This window comes from Protobothrops mucrosquamatus, unplaced genomic scaffold, assembly GCF_001527695.2.
Source record: "Protobothrops mucrosquamatus isolate PMUCROS unplaced genomic scaffold, P.Mucros_1.0 scaffold1223, whole genome shotgun sequence".
Taxonomy (NCBI): Eukaryota; Metazoa; Chordata; class Lepidosauria; order Squamata; family Viperidae; genus Protobothrops; species Protobothrops mucrosquamatus.
In genome coordinates this window covers 178,176-191,149 of record NW_015387431.1, presented here as the reverse complement: position 1 = coordinate 191,149, position 12,974 = coordinate 178,176, and the positions used below count along the sequence as shown (strand labels likewise).

The 12,974-nt window shown below is 42.7% G+C and overlaps 1 protein-coding gene across 4 annotated transcripts in view; it reads left to right on the top strand.

Moving 5' to 3' along the window:
* Positions 1-12,974, top strand: part of LCLAT1 (lysocardiolipin acyltransferase 1) — an 87,501-nt gene that overhangs the window by 18,457 nt on the left and 56,070 nt on the right. Inside the window, exon 1 of one of the 4 annotated variants that reach the window (XM_015820945.1) lies at positions 4,625-4,742. The exons of 2 other annotated variants lie outside the window; for them this stretch is intronic. The gene's annotated coding sequence lies outside the window, so the exon portion shown is untranslated. Of the gene's footprint in view, positions 1-4,624; positions 4,743-5,991; positions 6,014-12,974 lie in introns of those variants that run through there. One more of the 4 variants, XM_015820947.1, reaches the window with a different exon arrangement.

Here is a 12,974-nt window from a genome sequence, read left to right as displayed (position 1 = left end):
AGATCCGGGATCACCCGGATCTCTGGGGGTAGTTCGTTCCAGAGGGTGGGGGCTCCCACCGAGAAGGCCCTCCCCCTGGGGGTCGCCAGCCGGCACTGTCTGGCTGACGGCACCCTGAGGAGACCCACTCTGTGGGAGCGTACCGGCCGATGGGAGGTTGTTGACCAATCTATAACACCGCTCTTTTCCTCTTTTCCTCCTCCACCGTGTCAGGAGACATAGCTGAGACTTTGAGAGCGGAGGACAGAAAGTCCGAGTTTTCCCTACGCAGGTCCCATCAAGCCTCGGCGTGGTTGGTGAAGGCATCCACCTCCACCTCTTTCTTTGCCAGAACCTCCATTATATGGCTCCGAGAGCTCCAGGTACGCGTGCACCAGAACATGGGTAAGCTACTGGCAACATCGGAATACATGGCAGGCGCGTCACTACACGCCGCCAGGTTCTCATCCCGGGCCATAGCCTCCAACGTAACAGTCCGTAGGTTCCTATGGCTCAAGCAATGGCGAGCGGACTTAAAATCGAAATGGCGCTTAGTCACCGCCCCTTACACTGGCAGACAATTGTTCGGAGAGGCCCTCGACCCTTATTTAGTGGAAAACCGTGAAAAGCGCAAAGTGATGTCCCATCTTACCAGACAAGCGGACAGAAGGTCTAACCCGTATTCCCGCAGACAGCCATTTCACTCGGGATCAGGTTCGGAGTGGGCTCTGCCTCCCCGTCCCTTCTCTCCCAGACCTGACCGCCAATCGGAACGCCCCGGTTCTAGGCCCAGACAACAGTTTCAGTCCAAGCGGCCCTTTCGAGGCACGGGAGAAAGTCCCTTTAGAAGAAATAAGTGACTCCAGGGAGGGATCCCCCATTGGTGGCAGACTTTCCTTCTTCATCCACAAATGGGAGGCCACCACTACGGACGTTTGGGTACTCAACACCATCAGGTGCGGGCTGTCCCTAGAATTCTTGTCCAGGCCCCCAGATTGCTTTATTTCTTGCCCAGCTCCACAAAATCCGGCCAAGAGGAGCCTCATGAATGAGGCCATACGTCACCTCTTAGAGATAAGGGCCATAGAACCAGTGCCGGCTGGGCAGATAAAAAAAGGCTTCTAGTCCATCCTCTTCGTGGTGCCAAAGGTTTCAGGAGGATGGAGAGCCATACTCGATCTCAAGGGGCTAAATTCCCATTTAATATACAAAAAATTCAAGATGCAGACGCTCCAATCTATTTTGGCTAGCATCAGGAGGGATGACTTCCTGACGTCCATCGATCTCATGGAAGCATACTTGCATGTTCCCATCCTTCCCGACCATCGCAGGTTCCTCAGGTTCTGCTACACAAACCATCACTGTCAGTACAGGGCCCTATCTTTCGGCCTTTCATCCGCTCCAAGAGTATTCACAAAGATCTTGGCAGCACTAGCCGCCCATCTGAGACTAGTTCCGATACGGATCCAGTGCTACCTGGACGACATCCTCATCCAGTCCACCTCCGTTCAGGCAGTTAAATCAGACCTTGCCCTGTCGATCGAGGTCCTCCAGGACCATGGGTTCTCAGTGAACTTTCTGAAGAGCCAGATAGCTCCCTCCACTCACCTCCTCCACCTGGGTGTGATTATAGATACAAGGCAGTGCATGGTCTATCTGTCGCAGGAGCGCCAGGACAGCATCCGAACCCTGGTACTTCAAGTCTAAAAGGAACGTGTCGTTTCTCTGGCCATCCTTTCCCAATTGTTAGGGAAGATGGTCTCTTGCATGTCCATAGTACCATGGTCCAGACTGCACCCAGGAACCTGCAATGGTTCTTACTCCCGTTTCAGAGACTGGGCACCAGCTCCTCCAACCAGAAGGTCAAGGTTCCACCTCAAACCCTGAAATCCCTTCGCTGGTGGACCTCCCCAGCGGTAGCCAGAGTCTCATTTTTCAAGGAACCAGTGAGGCTCACTCTGACTACCGATGCCAGTCTGTTCGGCTGGGGAGCTCATCTACAATCAAAGTTGGCTCAGGGCCGGTGGTCCCGGCCGGACCTGAAGCACAACATAAACTGGTTGGAGTTCAGAGCCATACATCTTGCCCTCCGCCACTTCAAAAACAATGTGGCGGGACAACACGTCCTAGTCCTTATGGACAGTGTAGCGGCCAAAGCCCATGTGAACCGGCAAGGGGGCACCCGGTCCAGGTCCCTCATGACCAAGGCCCAGTTGTTGGGCTCTTGGGCAGAGACCAACCTCTCCTCCCTCAGAGCAGAACACATCTCAGGAGAGGCAAACTGGCAGGTGGACTCATTAAGCAGGTCAACAGTGGACCACTCCGAGTGGCGCATGCATCCGAACTATTCACGGAGATAGCGGAGAGGTTCGTCCACCCGATATTGGACTTGTTCGCCTCTCCAGCGAATTCCCAACTCCCGATATTCTTCTCCCGGTTCCCTTCTCCAGGGTCAGAGAGGGCGGACACCCTCCGCAGTCCATGGCCCAGGGATCTGTTATATGCCTTTCCCCCTCTCCCTCTGATCCCGGCAGTCATCTGCAAGATACTGTAGGAACGGGCAGAGATCATAGTGGTTGCTCCACACTGGCCGAGACGACCGTGGTTTGCTGACCTTGTGGGCCTTTCCAACTCCCCCCCCTGTGGAGAATCCCTCCAGGTCGCATTGCCCTCAGCCAGGGAGCCCTGCAGCATCCAGGACCCCAGTGGCTCCAGTTAACCGCCTGGCACTTGAGAGGCGACTCGTGGCCTGGGAGTCCTATTTGACGGGAGTAATCTCAATGATTCAGGCATCCAGACGCCCCTCTACAAACAGAATCTACGATTCCACATGGAAAAACTTTTGTCTCTGGTGCACCAGGAACCAGTTTGCTCTCTTGTCCATCACCATCCGAGAATCCTAGAATATTTGTTGGAGGGACTCAACAAGGGCTTAACGCCCAATACCATCCGCAGGCAGGTGGCGGCTCTGTCAACGGTGCTGTCATGTGACAATTCTACTCCCTTAGCTCAGCACCCCATGGTGTGCTCATTTATCAAGGGAGCGACTAACGCCAAACCGCCTGCCGTACATAGATATCCCTCTTGGGACCTGTCACAAGTCTTACAGGCCCTTACCTCACCTCCGTTTGAGCCCCTTAGGACCTGTACACTGCGGCTCTTATCCATGAAGGTAGCCTTCCTAGTAGCCGTCATGTCAGCCAGATGCATATCAGAACTGGCAGCACTCTCTGTAAGAGAGGACCTATGTGTTTTCCACAGTAACAGGGTGGTCCTCCGATTGGACCCGTCATTTGTTCCCAAAGTAAATACCTTGTTCCATAGGTCGCAGGAGGTGATACTACCAGATTTCTGCCCTCGCCCGTCTTACGACTCCAAACGTCAGTGGCACACTCTAGACGTACGTAGGGCTCTACGCCAGTACATCAAGCGGACTTCAGCTTTTCGCAAGTCAGAATCGCTATTTCTTTCCTTTCAACCCTCTTCATTACTTCATTAATAGTTTTACTGGAACTTTTAAGTAGATATGTATGTATAGGGCTGCATTTTTTGCATAAGAAGAACATGTTTGGTGACCACATACATAATTTTATACATATACTTTCCCAGTTAATTGGCTTTCTTTGGATTTCTGCCTAATTATGGGACTGCCACTCATACTCTGTTCATAATATTAGGAATTTTAGTGTCACTCTAAAAGTACCTTCAGTGGAATCTGCCTGTCTAGCCAGATCCTGGAAGAAAACGTTTGCTGAGAGAAGGCTAACATCAAGGCCCTGAGGCAGATCCTTCTCTAGGATAGTCCCATCTTTCTGGTGTTTTCAGGCATTGAAGAGCTGGCTTTTCTAGATCAGAGGTCCCCAACCTTTTGGGCACCAGGGACCGTTTCCCTGGAGAGAGGTTTTTCCGTGGACTGGAGGGAGTGTGGTTTTGTGTGCTGCCTGCATCCCGCGGATGGGGCTTTGCTTGTGTGGACCGGTTGCTGGCATGCCGTAGCCCAGTACCGGTCCATGGACCGGGGTTGGGGACCCTGTTCTAGATGGTCTCTGGAGTTAGAATAGAATGTTGAACGTTGTTCTAGGGTGATGGGATCTGGATGAGTGGCTTAGCTGATTTGGTTCAGGTTTCCAGTTGTTATCTTCTGTAAGTTCTACTACTGTACACAAGTATGTAAGTAACATAGAAGTATGTAAGTAACATAGAAACTTGTCAGTCAATAAATAATTACAGTTATTTGCATAAGAAAGGGAACCACAACATGGTGAACAAGTTTTATAGTTTAAATGCACCATGCCAATTCAGCTGCACAATTCTTTGGAATAGTGACCAGGGAATACTGGTTTTAAAATGAAAGCTGGTATGTTTCCCCCAGTAGGTTAAGTAATATATATAAAATGCCTTATTTTCGACACACAGTGTAATATGTTGGTGCAATATAATTCTTTTGAAGGACTGACACATGATTCTCCTTTTCCATTATTCCCAGAGTATTGCTGGGAATAAGAGAAAGAGACTAATAATGGTAATATCAATTGGTTAGTAAAAGTCTACAGGGAGGCGATAGGGAACTATGTCAGGTTAAATCTAATAATGCATCTCTTTTCAGTCTCCACTTGTTCTACAGGTAGTCCTCGACTTATGGCCACAATTGGGACCAAATTTCAGTCACTAAGCAATGTGGTTGTTAAGCAAGTCATGACGTGACTGGACCCCGATTTTAATGACCATTTTCACTGCAGTAATTTAAGCAAATCACCTGGTTGGTAAGTGAATCACACAGTCTTTAAGCAAATCTGGCTTCCCCCATTGAAAGAAGCCAGCTGGGAAAGTCACAAATCATAATCAAGTGACTGCAGGATGCTGCAACCATTGTAAATGCTAGCCAGTTGCTAAGGTCCCTAATTATGATCATGTGACCACAGAGATGGTGCAATGGTTATGATTTTGAGGACCTGCCATAAGTCAGGTTTTCTTTAGCACAATTGTAACTCCAAATCATGGTTAAATAAATGATTGTAAATTGAGGACTCCTGTATCCTCCTTTTTCTGGAAAGGTAGCACACTGGCTGATGCAACTTGAAAATAGAGAATGAGTTGCCTATTTGAGTATGTTCTTTTTATAGCTGGACCTTGAATAAAATGAATTATCTGAACTCTTTGTAGATAGATTGCATATAACTGATTGTGATATTTTTCAGAATACCCTTCAGGGTTTGGAAGTGGAGATGTTGTTTTGTAATAATTTTCTTCCATCCTCTGTGGTTATATCTTGTTGAAGATGTAGAAGGAAGATATTGAGCCTTAAGACCTTCCTTTGTGAGGTGCTACAGAACTGTCCCCTTTCTCTCTTCCTGCTTATTGACTGTGAAGCTATTGGAGGACATGCTCCAATAGCATCGTTTCAGGTATCATCAGTATGATAATGATACTCAACTATGTATCTTTTTCATGGGCTGAAAAGCAAATACAGTCAGCATGCTTTCCTGGGACTTGGAAGCTATGAGAGTCTGCATAGGGAAAGTTAGACTCAATCCTAGTGAGATGAGTGATTTAGTCTTACAGTCAACTGTGGCCAATGATATTTGATTTTGGATAGAATTATGCTTCCCCCAGACTGAACTAGTGCATAATCACCAGTTACAGTTGAAAGGTACCTTGAGCAGAAGGTAAATGTGGCTGTGATTGCCAATGCATAGATCCATCTAGTACAGTGGCCCCCAATCGTTTGGGCACCAGGGACCGGTTCCATGGAGAGAGGTTTTTTTCACAGTCCAGAAGGGGCGTGGTTTCACATGCTGCCTGCATCCCGCTTCACTTGTTCGTGCAGACTGGTTTCTGGCATGCCATGGATTGGTGCTGGTCCACAGACTGGGGGTTGGGGACTCCTGATCTAGTATACTGGTTACAGCTCCTCCCATATCTGGGAACTCTTCTCACAGTCTCTTATGCTTTGTTTGCCTCAGAAGTTTCCCTTGAAAATCAGTTGATCCAGAATACAATCAGTTGATCCAGAATACAAGCTCACATAATAAGGGTAAATTTCATTAACTCTATGCCACTATTTGAAAAGTTGTCCTGTTTTGGGGTTAGCTTCCAGGAGCCATTCAAGATGCTAGTTGGTTTAGAACTTAGTTATCTTTGGAATTTGTTGCTTGTTTATCCAATAAGCTCTGCAAGGAATGGCATCTTGTAGGTTCCTATCCTGAAAGAGTATTGCCACCCAAAAGTGATGGGGTGAACCCATGTAAATGCCTGCTTGCAAGTTGAATGAAAGTGAATCCAAAAAGAACTAGGTGTTCATTATGAGAGGTCATACTTACAGTGAGGTGGTAATAACCTTGTTCTAAACTGGATTGCATTCTTTCAGATGGAGAAGGACCCTTAATCAGTTTTGGTTGATAACAGTGTTCTATCCAAGGGAAAAAAACTGTGGTGCAACATGTTGCTGTCTCCAGATTTGATCACTATAACCACTCTGCATGGGGCTATCATTATAGCTAGTCTAGAAAAATAATTGAAAAGTCATGTAGTCTCAAAGAGATTACAGTATACCTGTGCTAAAAGCTTTTTACCGGCTGGTATTTTGCTGATTTTAAATATTGTGATTGTTTTGAAATTAATACTCCTGGTTTTTTTTTGTGTAGTATAAACAATTGAAAGCCTTTATGGTATCATAATAAATAAAATCAATAAATAGTAGCTATGTATATATCCTAAAGAAGTATTTAGTAAAAATACTGTCTTTTCAAAAATATTGTACAGCATTCTATAATAATAATTTAGAACTAATATAGCCCTCAAGACTACAAGTCCAGAGCTTTTAGTGCTTTTGTAGTTACCTTGAACAGGAATTAATTCTTGAAAGAATGAAATGCTTAATCCACTTGAAACATTTGTTAAAGAAATGCTGGCTGTCAAGAATGTTGAAACCAGTGTTGAGTTATTACAATAACATTTTAAGGAAGTTTTTATTAAGGGAGAACATATTAAAATACTGTTTCCAAAAATGGGTTGCAAATCTGTTGGGATGTCCTATCAGTGACTAGATTAAATGCTTTTAGCTAGACGAAAGGATTCTGGAATGTGAAATTAATGGATTGCCTTTTTTTAAATTAAGGCAGTGGTTCTCAACCTTTTTAATGCCGCGACCCCAACAGGTCATAGGTCGAGGACTAAACCGGTTGTAAGTCGAGGACTAAACTGGTCGTAAGTCGAGGACTACCCAACCGGTCGTAAGTCGAGGACTTTCCCTGCCCGGGAGTGCTGCACATGCGTGGTTCCGCCCCCTGCGCCTGCCGAGGCGTAGCTGGCAAGCAGCAGAGACGGAGCAGGCCGACCACCAGCTGGCCCAGCCCAAGGGAGGTAAGGCACCCGCCGGAAAAGGGGAAAAAAATGGTGGACAAAAAAATGGCAGACAAAAAAAATGGCGGACAGCCTTGCTTGGTGACCCCCGTGAAATGGTCAATCGACCCCAAATGGGGTCCCGACCCACAGGTTGAGAACCACTGAATTAAGGAATGAATAATAAAGGCAAATACTCAAAGCATTATGAAATTAATAAGGAAGTAAAACAGAACAAAATCAAAAGAAAAAATAGGAATATAAATTCACACATATTCACTCAATTCATATATATTTGAATACATATATGTGATTTTGAAATACATGCATGAGGTTTTATTTTCATTTTTTATTGGAGCGATTTATCATCTCAGTCCTTATAGTTTTTATGTAATGTATGGTTTTGAATGGTATTAATAATATCAAATTTAACACTGCCACTGGTGACTCTACAGTCAATCCCAAAGGTCTTCTGGAAGAACTAGTTTTTACCAGCTTTCAAAAGCTATGAAAGTAGGGTCCTTTCTCACTATTAGGGATATGTTTGCTCTCTCAAAAGAATGGCCTCCACAGAGAAAGTTCATCATTGGGCCTCCACTTCAGGGTAGATGAAGATACTTACTTGGTGCTTTCTAACTGTTCATATTAGGCAGGTTAAATCTATCTGGGAAAGGCCATCTCTTAGATACCGGACCTTAGTTATATAAAATATAGCACTTTGAATTGCACATGCAAACACAATGGTAGTCAGTGCAGCTCCCACAGTATCTATACAAATGGCAGTAGTATGACTGTTCAGAAATCAGCCATATTGTGCAACAGGTGAAATTTTTGGTAGTCTTCAACTAATAGCTAGCTAACTATTAGTTGAAGCTAACAGTTATAGGAATCACATAGGCCAATATTCCACAACCTAGTTAGAATAGACTTCAACTCTCGTAGTTCGCATACAGATGGAGGAAGGCCAGTTTGTTTGGAGGTCTAGTTGTGGAGCATAGCTTAAGATGTTCTGAGAGATGCAAATCTTTTTGGTATGGCTTATAAACAGGTCTTTATTTCAGTTCTCTGCTAATTCCCAAGATGTAATATGCACTTAAAACATGGAGATATTTGCTTCATTTACGCTGTGCAGGTACTCCTTGACTAATAACTGTAATCGAGCCCAGAATTACAGTTGTAACTTGTGCCAGTCATTAAGCAGGTCATCACGTGACCACACCTGATTTTACAACCTCTTTTGTGTTGGTTGTTAAGTGAATTCATTGTTCTCAATGGGAGTTTATTGCCAGAAACCTGCAGTGAAGACCAATTTCCAGAAAAAAAAAAACCATTATAAATTACAGTCATGTGGTAACAGGGTGCTGCAAATAGCTATAAATATGGGCCAGCTACTAAACACCCAAAATATGATCATGTGACTGCAGGTGGGTGTGGCCATCAGAACTTTGAATCTGGATTGTAAGTAGCACTGTGGAGGTGTGGCATAACTTCAAATGGTTGTTTAGTTCTGGTAAATTGAGGACTACCTCTCCTGTTTGGATGTCTTGTTTAATTCATCTACAGCAGACATGTCAAACTCGCGATGTCACGTGACGTCGCGCGACGTATTGGAGCTTTTTCTCCATTGCTGGCAATGGGGTGGGCGCAGTTTCCTGGTGATGCGTCCTGCCCGTGGGCCAGCAGTTTGACATCCCTGATCTACAGTATTAATTTTGATTTTGATCAGATTGTGTACTTGTCCAATATGAGGGAGGAAGGAATAGCATGGACAGCATTGCTAATCCTCTAAGTTCTGAGGTGCTCAATACCGGCTTTTTCTTATATCTATGACTTGGACTACAGTATGCCATATTGGTAGTCCTCATTTAATGACAGTAATTGGGACCAGAGTTTCCATTGCTAAGTGATGCAGTTATAAACCATGACCATGCCACTTAGCAACAGAAATTCTGGCATTTTTTTCCTTGCCATCATTAAACACTGTGGGTTGTTAAGTGAGAACATCATGTGGTTACCATTCACAAGCCTTTATAGCTTTGCTTGTAGAAAGCTGGCAAAGAAGATTGTAAATTGTGATCATGTGATCACACGGGATGCTGCAATATTGTACTGCAAGACAGACGCTGACTGCTTGAATCCCAATCACTTGATTGCAGGGATGTTACAACCAATGTAAGTATGAGGATCAGTGATAACTGATGAACTACTTCATTAGTTGCATAGATCCGTGGACCAGTACCGGGCCGTGGCATGTCAGCAATGGTCCACACAAACAAAGCCCTATCCACGGAATGCAGGCAGCACACAAAACCACACACCCTCTGGTCTGCGGAAAAACCTTTCTCCGCAGAACCGGTCCCTGGTGCCCAAAAGGTTGGGGCCACTGGCATAGATGGTTAAACATATGTAGGGGATGCGGTAAGGTGGAGGATGAGAGAAGAAAATGTGGTTATGCAGATGCAGGCTACATGCTACATGGATTAAAACCTCATAAATTAGCAGTTGTAATATGTTAAAAAGCTATTTGTAAGATCTGAGTTAGCTGAAACCTTTTGATGTATATCAGTTGGCAGTCTTTCATATAATGGTGGCATAGTTTTCTTGTTCTAAAATGGCAGCTTTAAAATCTGTAATGGAGTATCCGGTATTAGCTTTGTCTTTGTTGATGGTATACCAACAGCACTATCACAGGCCCCAAAACTTCACATATGAGATAAGAGGCATCTTCACAAGCACTTCCTCCTGATATAAGCCAGCGTTGCAATTGCTAATTGTTCAGTACCCTAAGGGGACATGATGGCTCAGTAGTTAAAGATGCTGAGCTTGTCAGCTGGAAAGCTGAGAGCCTGGGTTTGAGACCCAAGCTCTGAACGACAGGGCGAGCTTTTGTTACTGGCTCCAGCTTCTGCCAATCTAGCAGTTCGAAAGCATGCAAATGTGAGTAGATAAATAGGTACCACTTTGGTGTGAAAATAACAGCACCTCAGAATATAGTCATGCTGGTCACATGACCACAGAAGTATCTTTGGACAACATTGACTCCCTTGGCTAAGAAATGGAGATGAGCGCTGCCCCCTAGAGTGGGACACGACTGGAAAGGGAAAACCTTTACCTTTCAGTACCCTGAGTTCGAATGGTCGCTGAATGAATAGTTGTTAAATGTGGACCATCTGTATAACTGGACAGATGAATTATATATTTAATAAAGAGACATGCAAGGTCAGTGCCAGTAGAAAACTAGTACAGATGATCCGAAATATTTGGTTTTGATATGCCAAGTTTGCAGCTAACTATCCCAGCTTGGGCATATGCTTTTGAGAAGAGGTCATTGTTTTCTTTTAATGTCGGACATTCCAGATTCTCCAGAATTGAATAAACATATTTGTTGATGAGTGTGGAACAAGTGATATCATAAATGTAATGCTTGTGAAAAGTAAGATGGTACTATGTTAATTCAGCATTCTATTAAAATTAAATTAAATTATACTAAAAATAAGATTCAGTGGAGGGAAACACAAAGCAAAGAAGTAAGAAAAAAACCTGAATCAAATATTACTTAAGACAATCTGCTGAGCGCTTAATTGCTTGCTTGTTATTCAAAATATAAAATTACTTAAAAATCTTTAACGCATCCTAATTTTGCTATTTATATTATTTTTAATACTTTAAAATACAAGACAATTTTGATTATGAATTGACGTTTCTGATCATTCCCTTGGATACTCAGCTACTCTGTAAACTTTATTGAGACCAGGCAAGATAAAAAAAAAGTATTTATTTGAATATTAATGCTACTGTAATATGAAGGTAGCATTTTCTAGTTCAATTTTATGTAAAGGAGAGAAGATTGTTAGGTTGTAACTTGTCAGTTTAGTATTTGTATTTATACACAGAATGCCAATTTTATAGAGCAGATATATTTTACAACTGGATGAACTCAGGAAATATAACTGAATGAACAGTCTTCATTAAGAATTTATTTTTAAATCTATCCATTTGCTTTAGTGGGAATCTATATAATTAATAATGAGAATAAAAGTATATTTCTATTTTTTTTCTTAGTTCAACATTTCTCTGACAGGCTTTATGGGAGCTGTAAACTGTATGAAAAACTTGCTGCATATACTCTTACATTTTTGTATTATTCCCTATATATAAAAATGATTAATCTAAGCATCCTTGTGCAAACATTGAGAAATTTGGCCCATGTTTGAATTTTCTACATCTTTGCTGCAGGAAATGGCATTGTAATATTAATGTAAAAGTGGGGGACCACACTTGAATCTTAAATTTTGTAGCACCTCTGTGTGCATTTAAAAATTCCATTGAAAAGGAAGGAGGCATCTCTTTTAAAATCAATGGATGTTTCAGTAATTTGGCTGTAGTATAGCTGAGGATTACAATCCAGGGATAGATTTCTATTTCTGAAAGGACTTGGGGGAAAGAGAATTTTCTGTCTGTATTCAGCTCCCTATCTGTCCTTAAAATCTGCCCTGGAAAGTCTTCAAACTTTCAGAAGCATATTTTTGAGGGTTTACAAAATGGGAACAAGTTCCATTATCTAAACAAGCATGTATCCACATAATAAAGACTTTTCCCTAAGAATCAAATTTATTAATTAATTAATTTATAATTAAATTTAGTAATTAATTAATTTATAATTAAATTCATTTTTGCAGATCAAATGACCTGAGAGCTATCATTTTCAATTATGTTTAAAGGTAAATCAGATAGCGATAGAATTGTAGTAATCGAACCATTTTGTAGCTGGTAAGCTGACCAGTAGATACATGAAATTGTTTGACACAGTTTTATAATTTTTCATGAAATTACAACTTAGTTCTTTTTTTCTCCTAGTGAGAGAATTGACTTGATGTTCAAATACAAATTTTGGGAGGATTTATGAACAGTGGTCCAGCTTTCAATAAAAAGTAGTCTTTCTATACATTACTTTTATGAGACAGCTACTTCATTTTTTAAAAGCCTGATTCAGAGCAACTTCTGTTCTTGCTATTATTTCTTGATTTAATACAATTCCCTATAGAATCAGTTAGACTGAGGAAAATAAAAAAAAATATTGAGGATTATTTAGTTGCGAAGATTGAATGATAAGTTCATTCTTATCAGAACAAATTTAATTCATTGAAAATAGCAGTGAGATTTCTCTCAAGCCATCACTGTTGGTTGAACTGAATTTGTTCTTTATGTCAGTGAAAAAATTTATATTCTCTATTTATTGAGAGCCATTTCATTTTGCTCTGAATAGTTGAGAAAGCAATTAATCATGTTTCTCTTTTTAGAATTAGTCTCTCCATGTGGTCCTTAAAGAGGTTAATAATTTCCTTGAAGAAACCAAGTTTTGTTTAAAAAAAAATGTTAGCAACAATGGATTAGAACAATGATTTCCAAACATATATAAACAGGCAAAAAACAGATGCACCAAAATATTTAAAAGTACCGTATTTATTGGCGTATAACACGCACTTTTCCCCCCTGAAAATAGGGGGCAAATGATGTGTGCGTGTTATACGCCGATATAAGGTCTCCGCCGCGCGGCCCCACCTTGGCCCGGGCAGCCACGGCCCTTCCCCGTCCTCCTGCTGCCGCTGCCGCCGCGGCCCTTCGCCACCCGGCCCCACCTCGGCCCGGGCAGC